Source organism: Fundulus heteroclitus, unplaced genomic scaffold, assembly GCF_011125445.2.
Source record: "Fundulus heteroclitus isolate FHET01 unplaced genomic scaffold, MU-UCD_Fhet_4.1 scaffold_335, whole genome shotgun sequence".
Classification (NCBI taxonomy): Eukaryota; Metazoa; Chordata; class Actinopteri; order Cyprinodontiformes; family Fundulidae; genus Fundulus; species Fundulus heteroclitus.
In genome coordinates, this window is record NW_023396745.1 from 103847 (window position 1) to 117341 (window position 13495).

At 42.6% G+C, this 13495-nt stretch overlaps 1 long non-coding RNA gene across 1 annotated transcript in view; it reads left to right on the forward strand.

The window, feature by feature from the left end:
* Nucleotides 1-1680: 1680 nt before the first annotated feature.
* The window catches only part of LOC118559674, a 28196-nt gene continuing 16381 nt past the window's right edge, over nt 1681-13495 (forward strand). The window contains exon 1 of the long non-coding RNA XR_004928957.1: nt 1681-1736. This is a non-coding gene — a long non-coding RNA (uncharacterized LOC118559674). The remainder of the gene's footprint in view (nt 1737-13495) is intronic.

The following is a 13495-nucleotide window of genomic DNA, read 5'->3' on the forward strand; positions in this document are numbered from 1 at the left end:
GTCAGTGCCAATAATTCCTCCTTTGCGCTGCTCCCGCTTTCGACGGTTTTGTGTTCCATGTTCCAATGATACTGCTCCCTTCAAGGGTTTCTGGGGCTTCTGCTTCCCTTTCCTCAAAACAGTACTCCAAGCCGGAGACAGGACTTGATTGGAGGCGTCTTCTGGTTGCTGCGGTTTAGCGTCTTTCCCACGTAGCTCTTCCAATTCCGCCTCAGCCTGCGTCGATCCATGCACGGGTTCATTAGCCCGACTGGATTCATGAGGTGGTGGTTCAATATTCGTCAGCCGGCGCTCCAGATCCACCGTCGCTCGTCCAAGACTTTCATTCACAGTAGCCTGAGCTTCCATAGCTCCTCTTAGTACAGAGACTTCCTGGCTTAGACGCTCCATTCTACCAAGCAGGGCCGAGGCATCAATGTTGCCGAAACCAACAGGTGGAAGGTCGTCCAGGTAGTGCGAAACAAAACGGGGAATATTCTCACCACGCTCGTTTAACAACTTCAAACAGTCCTTTACATTATTTATGTCTTTCTGCGCTCCCTTATGTTTGATGTTACGCTGCTTTGTTGGGCACAGTTCATGTAGGAGTCGTTTGGATTCTTCAATCCAGTCAGATGAAAAATTGTTTGTAGCCAACAAAACAATGTCATCATGCGGCAGTGTTTTTATCTTAACAGAGATAAAATGTAAAAACTCATCTTCCACAATCACTTTACCGCAGGTAGTGTTATAGACATCAGGTTATGTCCGAGAAGAGGCATTGTCAAAACGATACGCTCCTGCCGTTGTTGCCGCCGCCGCCGCCATGTTTTGCTGAACATTATTAAACATTTTAAAGGAATAATTACATTAAATTCTGTTGAGAATTAAAAAATATATCTTAGTAGGGGTGTCTCCCCTCTCTGTTGCTGGGTAGAATAACAGAATCAGAATCAAGTTTAATCGCCAAGTAGGTTTGCTCATACAAGGAATTTGACTTGGTGATGACGGTGCAGACAGAAATAAGAATACAATAAAATATGTAAAATTGAATAATTGACATAATGATCAAAACAGGGCGTGTTATTGCCCCGAGGGGGTGGTCAGAAGGTGAGGTCAGTCATCCTCCCCCTTGAGCGAACAGGAGGAGTTTTAAAGTTGATAAAAAGAGTCTTTGTTCAAAGCCAGACAGACTTCTCGACCAAGCGGTGAAATCATCTTGATTGGTAATGTAAACTCTGTCTCCATATTTAATTTCTATGAATTAAATATGGATTTAAACTGTTCTACCTCTTGATTAATGTCTTCTCACTTGCGGCCAAATCCAGAACTGGGGTTAGATGGGTTTTCAATAGACATGTAACAGCAGGCCGGTAAACCCAATCTTTAACAATTTCCACAACAGAATGAAAGTAAGGTTACTGGTGATCATTTCTAGGGTGAAACTGTCAGTTCTTGAGGTTCAGTTTTCTCTACACTGCTGATCAAATCTTTTTCTCTAAACTGAATCTTTCCCATGGTGGGAACATTGTAAAGATCTAGTTGTTGATAAAGCATGGAATGTGTTTCAGTGTTGGCTGCAGATGTTAAAGAAGAGGCTCCTGAAGAACAGAGTCCTGAGGGGGAGCAGCAGGAGTCAGAGCCCCTCCACATAAAGGAGGAACAGGAGGAACCCGGGGCCCGTCAGGAAGGAGAGCAGCTCCTTGTGAAGGAGGAGACTGATAGCAGCTTTCCATTAACTGCTGCTCCTATCAACAGTAAGGATTGCTTTACTTTGTTTCTGGGTCCTGTGTTGCAGCTAAAGGCCAAAACTCTCTGGATTCATCAGCTTCCTATCAGACTAAATGTCAGCTCAGTCTGACTCTACGTGCTCCCATCCTATTTCTTCAACCTCTGACTAGAGGCTCCAGTTCAGATCTCCTGACTCTCTAGGTCAAGTGTTCATGCTAGAGTCTGCTGGTCTGTGAGGAAACACAAAGCTGCTCTTGCTGCTGGAACAAACTCAGCCAGGATCCCAGTTTCACCGTCAGATATGGAGGCAAAGTAAAACTCATCCGCTTTGGGGGAAATACTAAATAAATCTTCAGATCCCAACCTGAACAGATCCCAGTTTCTGATCAGGTTGGTCCACAGATGTTTTCACCAGGAACCACAAAACAAACTGGATCTCCCAGATGGTTGATGGACAGTGGGGGAGGAGCTAGCAGTTTTTCCTGGAACTGGTGGGTTGGCAGTTTGAACCCCCACACTGATCCTCTGTCGTTGTGTCCTTGAGCAAGACACTCCACCTGCTTTGGTTGCTGGTGGTAGTCAGAGGACCCGGTGGCGCCGGTTGTCTGGCAGCCTTGATTCTGTCAGTTTTTTACGTGTCCTGTCTGGTTGTGGAGCACCAAGAATTGCTGTCTTGATGCCAAGGAGAGGCCAACAGGTTTACTTTCACAAGTGGAGCATTACTGCTTTCACTATAGTGCTCTATGGGATACGTTTGATAAAAACTTTATTAGGGCTTATTTTGGGCCTATTTCACATTCAATGGACACAAACTGAAAGGTGGAAGAGAAAAAAAATATTATAATTTGTATTAATTTCACAGATTCAAAAACAGCATAAAGAACATAATAAACAGGGTAATACAATCCCAACAGATGAGACAGATAAGATTCAGCTATCAGTTTCAACTAAGATGTCACTGACAGTATGTTTCAAGCTTTAGATGGTTCATAACATCTTCCACCCACCGTTTGAGTTGGAGGGGCAGCTTTTTTCCAGTTCAGCAATATGAACGCTGCTGCATTGGTGTGGTTCACTGGCATTGATATACCTGAGGCCCTCAGGTAAATCAATGCCAGCTATATGTTGTTGCCCCTCAGGCAGAGGGGCAACAACATATAGCATCAATAGCATTTAGAGAACTCTGTTTAACATTTCTCTCAAAAATAAATTATATTGTTCTAAAAACTGCCTCCCAAAACGTTTGAAGTTTGGGGCAAAGCCTAAACCTATGACTCAGGCTAACGAGGCCACGCCTACAGCTGGTACAGAATGGATCTGCACCAGGGTGTATTCTCACCGTTTTACTTGGAGAACAGTGCAGCCTGTGCTGCAGCTGTTCATGTCTAATGCATGAATGATATCCAGGAAGCTAATGCTAGTGGACATTCAGAGCTAATTTTAAAAGGCCTAAAGCTCTATTTTGGTCATATTGAGTAGACCAAACAAAACAAACATCAATATCCCATTGATGTATAAAACCTTTATGGAAATAAAGTTTGTTTTAACCATAAAATACTCATGCTACATCAGCATAGCACAGTTTCCCTCCCCATCCCCGACTCCTCCCTCTGCCTGCTCCATCACACATGTAGGCCCTTGGGCAATCAGAATCAGAATGGGTGAGGGTTGTGTCGTTCGGGCATGGAGGGGGAAGGAGTGGTGAATATTCAGGATTTATTTGGGGGGGTGGGGGGCTCTGGTTGACTTGCCTGTCCGGGTCATGTTGGCGCCATCCTCGGGGGGGCTTGTCCCGTGGCCCATCTGGCCCGGGTGCGAGATGGGGGGCTGGGACCGCAGCAAGATCCGGGAACGTTGGGTTGTGGGGGAGTCCCGCCCCCCTCCCCATCTTGACTTGACTTTTCTTACGCCAGGTTGGGTTTGAGCTGCCCCCTCTCCCAAGGACACCTCAAGTCTCCGGTTAGTGCAGAGCCCATCTGCCCTGCCCTGCCCCTCTCCGCTGGCTGGCGCCTTGGCTGCTGGTGCATTGGTGGTACTCGGTGTCTGGGGATGGGTGCCCGGGCGGATCACTCCTGGCCGCTGTTTCGCGGGGCCTGGCCCCCTGGGCCCTCGGGTCCCTCGGGCCCATGATCAGTTCCACCTCAGCGTAGTTGGCTGCTGGCGGAGCCCACGGGCTCTTCCCCACGGCTCCTGGTGGCTTGGCGTTGCAGCAGCCGGGGGGTTTCCTTGGGGGCCATCTCCCCTCTTCCCTCTGTAAGGTGGGGGGAGGATTTCCTGTGTTGGCTTCTCTTGGGCACCTTTACTTTGGGGGTCCCTTTGGGCATCTGGGATTTTGGGTCCCCTGGTGCCTCCCGTGGTGCTACGGGGGGTCTTAGGCTCTTCACAACTATTGAGCATTTTCCCCAAGGGATAAACATAACACACACAAGCACACTCTCACAAACACCTACTTTTTCAATGTAGTATCCATATAGCATGAATTATTCTCTACATCAATCATGATAAAACTATTTACATATATTCAATTCAATTTTATTTATATAGCGCCAAATCATGAAACATGTCATCTCAGGGCACTTTACAAAATCAAGTTCAATCATATTATACACAGTGTTTCCCGCAGGAATTTGCTTATGCGAGGCGGATCGACTCGCGGAGCGGGGGGGGGGGGGGGGGGGGGGGGACGACACGTTTTGCGCGGACCGACTCGCGGAGCGGGGGGGGAGGGGTTAGGTATACGACGCGTTTTCCGCGGACAGACTCGCGGAGCGGGGGTATCCATGTGTTTTTTCCCCGGCATTCACGCACGCGCAAAAGCAACATCAAACCGCGTGTTAACGTCACTTTTTTTTTTTTTTTTTTTTTTTTTGGAATGTTGGCGTGGCGGTAGCGTGAGTTTGGCGTGGCGGCCGCCACGCCAAGATAGCGCTGCGGGAAACACTGATACAGATTGGGTCAGATTATACAGATTGGTCAAAAATGTCCTATATAAGGAAACCAGTTGATTGCATCAAAGTCCCGACAAGCAGCATTCACTCCTGGGGAACCGTAGAGCCACAGGGAGAGTCGTCTGCATTGTACATGGCTTTGCTACAATCCCTCATACTGAGCAAGCATGAAGCGACAGTGGGAAGAAAAACTCCCCATTAACGGGAAGGAAAACCTCCGGCAGAACCGGGCTCAGTATGAACGGTCATCTGCCTCGACCGACTGGGGATTACAGAAGACAGAGCAGAGACACAACAAGAGACAAAAAAGCACACATTGATCTAGTAATCTGTTCTACATTAGATGGTAGTAGCGGGTGAGCCGTCTTCTCTGGATGATGTCACAATTAACAGAACGCCAGACCAGGTGTACCTACTATGAAGAAAAAAAAGAGAGAGAGCAAAAAGTTAAAAGCTGAAATGACGACAGTCATTTCAATGTAATACAATGCAAAACAGTAGAACTCAGTAGACAGAAGAACAGTAGAAATCAGTAGAGTGAGAAAATTAGACCCTGATGTCCTCCAGCAGCCTAAGCCTATCACAGCACAACTATAGAGATAGCTCAGGGTAACATGAGCCACTGTAACTATAAGCTTTGTCAAAAAGGAAAGTTTTAATATTAGTCTTAAAAATAGATAGGGTTTCTGCCTCACGGACCAAAACTGAGAGTTGGTTCCACAGGAGAGGAGCCTGATAGCTAAAGGATCTGCCTCCCATTCTACTTTTAGAGACTCTAGGAACCACCAGCAGACCTGCAGTCTGAGAGCGAAGTGCTCTGTTAGGAACATACGGGGTAATCAGAGCTCTGATATATGATGGAGCTTGATTATTAAGGGCTTTATACGTTAGGAGAATTTTAAATTCTATTCTTGATTTAACAGGAAGCCAATGAAGGGAAGCTAAAATTGGAGAAATATGATCCCTCTTGTTGATTTTCATCAGAACTCTTGCTGCAGCATTTTGGATCAGCTGAAGACTTTGAACTGCATTTTGTGGACTTCCTGATAGTAAAGAATTACAATAGTCCAGCCTTGAAGTAACAAATGCATGGACTAGTTTTTCAGCATCACTCCTGGACAGAATGTTTCTAATTTTGGCGATATTCCGGAGGTGAAAAAAGGAAACTCTGGAAACCTGTTTAATATGGGATTTAAACGACATGTCTTGGTCAAAAATAACACCAAGATTTTTAACTTTATTACCAGAGGCCAAGTTAATGCCACCCAGATTAAGTGATTGATTAAGAACTTTATTTTTTGAAGACTCTGGCCCAAAGATTACAACTTCTGTCTTGTCAGAATTTAAATGCAGGAAATTTAAAGTCATCCAGCTTTTGATGTCATCAAGACATGCCTGCAGTCGAAGTAACTGATTGGATTCATCAGGATTTATGGATAAATATAGCTGAGTGTCATCAGCATAACAGTGGAAGTTAATCCCATGCTGTCTGATAATTTTGCCAATCAGAAGCATATATATAGTAAAGAGAATTGGTCCAAGGACTGAACCCTGTGGTACTCCACAAGTGACCCTAGAGTTTGAGGAAGATTTATTATTAACATGAACAAACTGGAATCTGTCCGACAGATAAGATTTAAACCAGCCTAATGCTTTCCCCTTAATCCCTACAGTATGTTCAAGTCTTTGTAGGAGAATATTGTGATCAACTGTATCAAATGCAGCACTGAGATCTAACAGGACAAGTATAGACACAAGTCCATTATCTGAGGCCATGAGAATATCATTAGTGACCTTCACCAGAGCTGTTTCAGTGCTATGATGAGCTCTGAAGCCTGACTGAAACTCCTCAAGTAGGTCATTACTTTGTAAATGTTCACATAGTTGATTAGCAACTACTTTCTCAAGAATTTTAGATAAGAAAAGAAGATTAGATATAGGTCTGTAATTTACTAACTCATCTTGATCAAGAGATGGTTTCTTAAGTAAAGGTTTAATAACAGCTACTTTAAAAGCCTGTGGTACATATCCATTTACCAAGGATAGATTAATCATGTCTAAAATAGGACCACTGATCAAAGGGAATATGTCCTTAAACAACTTGGTTGGGATTGGGTCTAACATACAGGTAGAAGGTTTAGATGAAGCTAAAATTTTAGATAGCTCAGAAAGCTCTACTGCTTTTAAACAGTTCAGACACTGAGCAGGTTCTAAAGATTCCTCCAATGCTGCCTCACTTACTGAGGACGAGGTAATTATTTTTGGGAGGATGCCAATTATTTTATTTTTAATGGAATCAATTTTATTTATGAAGAATCCCATAAAATCATTACTGCTAAGAGCTAAGGGAATGGATGGATCGACAGAGCTGTGGCTCTGGGTAAGTTTGGCAACTGTACTGAAGAGAAATCTAGGATTATTCTTATTCTCCTCAATTAATGATGAAAAATATGCTTCTCTAACTCTGCGAAGGGTCTTGTTATACAACAATAGACTGTCCCTCCAGATTAGGTAGGATTCCTCTTGGTGTGTAGAGAGCCATTTTCTCTCCAATTTCCTAACATTGTGCTTCAAGGAACGCAGCTCTGAATTAAACCAAGGAGCCAGCTTCCTGTGAATAATCACCTTCTTTTTCAAGGGAGCTACATTGTCTAATGCAGAACGCAATGACGAAGTCATACCGTTTACAAAGACATCTATTTGTGAATTGGAAGAAACAACATTGCTGCCATCTACAGGGTATTTCTGCAATACGGAGGATATTAAAAAGGGGACAGACTCTTTAAGTTTTGATACAGCATTATCCGATAAAGATCTACTATAATGGAACCCTCTTTTGGGGGTGAAGAACTCAGTTAGATTAAACTCAAATATTATTAAAAAATGATCAAATAGGACAGGGATGTGAGGAAATACTGTTAATTCTTCACAATCAATGCCATATGTCAGCACAAGGTCTAAAGTATGGAGCCAAGAGTGCGTCGGTTTATGCACATTTTGAGCAAAACCAATTGAATCTAGGATAGTTTTAAAGGCTACACTAAGGTTATCACATTCTGTGTCAACATGGATGTTAAAATCACTCACTATAATAACCTTATCATTATTTAACACCAAATCAGATAAGAAATCAGACAACTCATCCAAAAACTGAGTGTAAGGGCCTGGTGGACGATACAAAACAACAAACAGAAGAGGTTTTATTACTTTGCAGTTTGGATGAGGGAAATTGAGGGTTAAATGTTCAAAGGAACTGTAATTATTAATTGGCCTGGGACTAATTAATAAATCAGACTGAAATATGGTTGCCACTCCTCCTCCTCTTCCCACAGATCTGGGAATGTGGAAATTTGAATAACTGGAGGGAGTTGACTCATTTATACTAACGTAGTCATCTTGTAGCCAGGTTTCTGTGAGACAAAATAAATCAATCTGATTATCAGAAATCAATTCATTAACTAACAAAGTCTTTGGAGGGAGAGACCTTATATTTAATAGACCACATTTAATTGTTTTATTTTTAGGTTCAAGGTGAACCGTATTGATTTTTATTAGGTTTTTATGATTTGCTCCTTTTAAATCCGTTTTTAATTTGTTTAGTTTTGGCCATGGGAAAGACACCGTCTGAATAGAATAATGGGTGGGTAACAGTACAGAAGCTGCAGAGAGGTGTGTTAAACTACGGCTCTGCTTCCTGGTCTGGACCCTGGGTTGTCAGCATTTAGGAGAACTAAAAAATACGTCCAGATTTCTAGAAAGAAGAGCAGCACCATCCAAAGTGGGATGGATGCCGTCTCTCCGGATCAGACCAGGTTTTCCCCAGAAAGTTCTCCAGTTATCAATGTAGCCCACGTTGTTTTCAGGACACCACCTAGACAACCAGAGGTTGAATGATGACATACGGCTAAACATGTCATCACTGGTCAGATCAGGCAGGGGACCAGAGAAAATTACAGAGTCCGACATTGTTTTAGCAAACTCACACACCGAAGCAACACCAACTTTGGTGACCTCTGATCGGCGTGACCGTGTGTCATTACCCCCAGCGTGAATACCAATCTTACTGTATTTACGCTTATCCTTAGCCAGCAGTTTTAGATAAGATTCTATGTCGCCCGTTCTGGCCCCTGGCAGGCATTTAACTATGGTCCCTGGTGTCTCTAGTGCCACGTTTCTGACTATTGAGCTCCCAATAATCAGGGTCGGCTTCTCAACGGGTGTGTTGCTGAGTGGGGAAAATTTGTTAGAAACGCAGACGGGTTGGTGGTGAACTGGGGGCTGAAATCTAGAGCTATGCTTCCTACGAACTGTCACCCAGCCGGCCTGTTTACCCGGCTTCTTGGGCGCTTCTGGAGGACCACTAAGTGAAGTAACGCTAGGTCTATGTGGCTCCGCGCTAGCAGAGGGGCGGCTATCAGCTGGTCTTTCCATAGCACGGAGCCGGGACTCTAATTCTGACACCCTCGCCTCCAAAGCTACAAAAACACTACATTTATTACAAGTACCATTATCACTAAAGGAGGCGGAGGAATAGCTAAACATCTGACACAGAGAGCAGGAGATAAGGGGAGACTTAGTCAGAGACGGAGAAGCTGAAGCAATAGTAGGAGAGGAAGCCATTGTGGAGCTAAAGCTAGGCTAGGCTAAAGGTAGGCTAGCGCCCTTCTACCACGCCAAGAGAGCAAACCGTGAAACACGAGTAGTTCCCAAGCGTGATGTGCAGCAACAGAAAATGTTTTAAAAGTGCTTATGTGTTAGAAACAGATGTTACAGCAAAGAGATTAAAGATAAAAGCGAGAGAATCTGGAGCAACAAACCGTTTCTCACACAGTGAAAACAGGAAGTGACACAATACGCCTTACCGCAAACAGGAAGTGACGTCCCAGGAAGCGCACCGACACAAGCAGAGCACTATGGCAAAAGCGGTAATGCTGCACTTGTGAGAGTAAAATTTGTTGGGCTCTTTGTGGCATTAAGACAATAATTCTTATTGGCACATTGCCAGACAAGACACTATTCAAAAAAATAAATAAAGTAAAACCATTTTAAACTTTCTCTGTTTATTTCAGTGACGAACCTCTCCCGTTTGCTCTGGTTGTGGCGATGGGAGTCCCGTTGCCAGTGTGTCACTCCAAGGGAAAGTTGGTTAACTCAGCACCTATAGATGGCTATGTGGCTAGCTCTATGCGTGGCTCTTAAGGTCCAAGTCCGTAGGTTGAATATCAGCCCAAACAGCTGATATCAGGACAATAGTTGAAAGGAACGATTCAAGCACTGATGTTCTTTTAACAGCAAACTCTGCACACAGATAGAATAAAGGAGTGACAACTTCTCTTCAAGTTTAAGAATTTATCAACAGAAATAAAATAAACATCCACAGAACATCACTATATAATGCTGTTTATCTGAATTAACACTATATTTCAATCATCAAATTCTCTCTACGAGCCTAGTGAAACTTAAATAAAACTACTAAGCAAAATTAAGATAAAAAGAAGCTAAGTGACTTTGTACTCACAAAGAAACAAAAATAAACTAGAACTGCAAGCAGTTATTAACGGGTTCCAAGCCCATGCACCCCCCCCCCCCCCCCCCCCTTTGAGCATGTTCCTGGACTTCAGCATTCAATCCCACAGCATCTGGTGGAAAAACTGGAACATCTGGGCTTCAGCACACCCCTTCACCACTTCCTCACCTCCTGACCACTGTCGGTCCGGGTCTGACAGACCACCTCTGATGTCATCACCCTCAGCACGGGCTCCCCTCAGGGCTGCACCCGGAGCCCCTTGCTGTTTACTCTGATGACACACGACTGCACCCCCAGGTTCACCCCCAATTACATCATGAAGTTCGCAGATGACACAAACTCATCAACAGCTCAGCTGTGGAGGTGGTTAGCAGCACCAAGTTCCTGGGGGTGCACATCACGGACAACCTCACCTGCTCTGTGAACACCACGTCACTGGTGAAGAGGGCACAGAAGCGCTTGTACTTCCTGCAGAGGATGAGGAGAGCCCACCTGTCCCCGCACATTCTCACAACCTCCTACAGAAGTACCATAGAGAGCATTCTGACCAGCTGTCTCTCTGTGTGGTGTGGAGGCGGCAGCACCTCCGACTGGTGGAAAATGAGGAGAGTGGTGAGGACAGCAGAAGGGATCATAGGGGCTCCTCTTCCCTCCATTAAGGACATTTCATCCCAGCGCTGCATGTCCCCAGCCCATAGCATCAACAGAGACCCTCAAACCCCCACCATGAACTGTTCCCCATATATATATATATATATATATATATATATATATATATATATATATATATATATATATATAATGAATGTTCTTCATTTACAGTGACCCTTTAAACCATTAATGCTATTACTCCTTTTCATGACAACTCATAATATATGAATTACATGTTTCCCGTAACTTATACCTTTTTATTCTAAGTTCAACCAAGATATTCTCTTCTTATCCTTGTAGCTTGTAGTGTTAAATAAGACTAAAATCATTTCATTTGAATCAAGGTATGCAGATGTTGATAGATATATCTATCAGTGACGTGCGGTAGGGTTCATAGCTGGTGAAGCACTGACATCATCAGTCAGATTTACAAATGTATACACTCTACAGAGTAGACTCATTGCAAAGTGCTGAAGGAGACTGGTTGAGCCAAATCAATTAACCAAGAGACATGGAAAAAATATTGATTATTTGTTAAAAAAATAAATAAAACTAAATTATTTGTCATTTGATTGGTAGCAGTTTATGAGTTATGATGGATTTCTACATTTGTAACGAATTCAAAAACTAACCTACATTACGCACATTTCACTACAAAAACAAAACATGAATAATTATCGCTGTCTTACCTCTACTTAGAAATGAAGTCCAGCTGCGCTCTTTCTGAACAAAAATATTGGTCACTTTCCAGTAAAGGTTCTTTTTATCTTCTTCAGTTTTTAAAGTTTCTCAGTCTCAGTGGAGCTCACTGCCAGGGAGGAAAGCCTTCCTTCATCAGTCCTGTTCCAGCTGTATGTTTAGAGTCTTTTTAGTGCTTTACTTGTTTAGCAAAACTCGCTAATAACACATCCATAACTTGCTTTGACTCTACTATTTGGGGATCAGAGCGGTGCCCCTTGAGCGCCCCCTGCCTAGAGGCCAAGGAGCTGCCGGCCTCACCTGCAACCAGCTCTTTGGCTTTTATGATCGCCCAGCAGCACACGAAAACACATAGTTTAATGACCAAAACACAATTCGTAATCCACATATATTAAATTGTGGAAAATCAGTTCATCAGTGTTTGAACAATTGAATTTATGATCTAGAGACAGGAAGATGCATTCACGGAATGGAAGTCAGCGCAGGTAACATGGGATTGCGCAATCCCAGGGGAGGCCAAGATCGCTGGCTTGGAGGCGCTTCACTATCAAGCACCACCAAGGATTTACGTTAAAAATAGCGAAAAGTCTTCGATTTTAAAGAGAATATGATAAAAAAAATAAGGAAATTAGATTAAAAAAACAATTATTATTACAAATGACTGAGTGAATCACAATATATATTAGGTTATCATTATTCAATATTTTCTTTCTTTCCATGATTGCCTCCCCTGAATGCATGTCACTGCTATCTATAACTATAACCCATAAACTTTGCACAACATTCGCATATTTGGTCATTTTGCATCATTGCATCTCCAACTAGCATTACAAATGCTGTCGAAGTCTCAGTTTCTAAATGCATTCTCGCACATATGTCCTTTGCACAATCAATTCAGTACATACAAATGGTTTTAAAAATACTTACCTGTACACTGTGACTTTCTCATGCATTGTTTACACTTCAATTGTTTACTTTTAAATCACTGCTGCACCTTATACTGTAATTTAAATTGACTGTAATTTACAAGCTGTATTCTTGCACAAATTGCCCTCTGCACAATCAATTCTGCATATACAAATGTTTTTTAAAAATACACACCTGTACACTGTGACTTCTCCTGATTTGTTTGCATTTCAATTGTTTACTTCAAATCACTGCTGCACCTTATACTGTAATTGATTTTACTGCAATTTACAAGCTGTATGCAACGGAATTTCGTTCTGTATGCACTCTGTGCATACAAAATGACATTCCAACCCTGCTGGAGGAGCAAGTTTTCTAATTCTCTCTAAGTCTATCTATCTATCCATATTATATTATAGCGTTACTTTTCAAATAAGTCTGATCCATATCTGAACTATGGATCTTTGCAAATGTTCTTGCCATTACTTCTACTTTTTCTTCCTTTGTTAATGCTGTTCCTTCTTTGTGTTTTAGAACTGGATATTTTCTCTCTGGTCTATTTCCCTTCATTTTATTAATCATTCCCCATACCTCAGCTATAGAAGTTGTTCTGCCTATTGAATCACAAAAATCTCCATTTTGTCTTCTTTGCCTTCTAAATAACTTCCCTTGCTTCTGCTTGATCTTTTTTATATTCAATTAAATTTTTTAAATTATGTAATCTCAAAACTCTAAAAGCTATCCTCCCATTTCAAGTCTCTGCTCCGCTTAGAAAAAAAACACAGGATGTGACGTCACTTCCGGTGATGTGCCCAAATATGGGCCCTGTTCACAGTTCTGGATGGCAGAGCTCTGGATGATGAGAGCTGTGAACTGATCACAAACTTCATAAATTTGTTAAAATTCAACGGTTTGCTCTAAAATTCTGAAAATATTTACGTATGTCCAAGAATGCCTTATCTAACTACGTGATTTTTAATATGGTCATTAATGAAACGGTTTCAGAGAAAAAAAACATTAAACTTTATAGTCCTATACATGTAAATTTAAATTT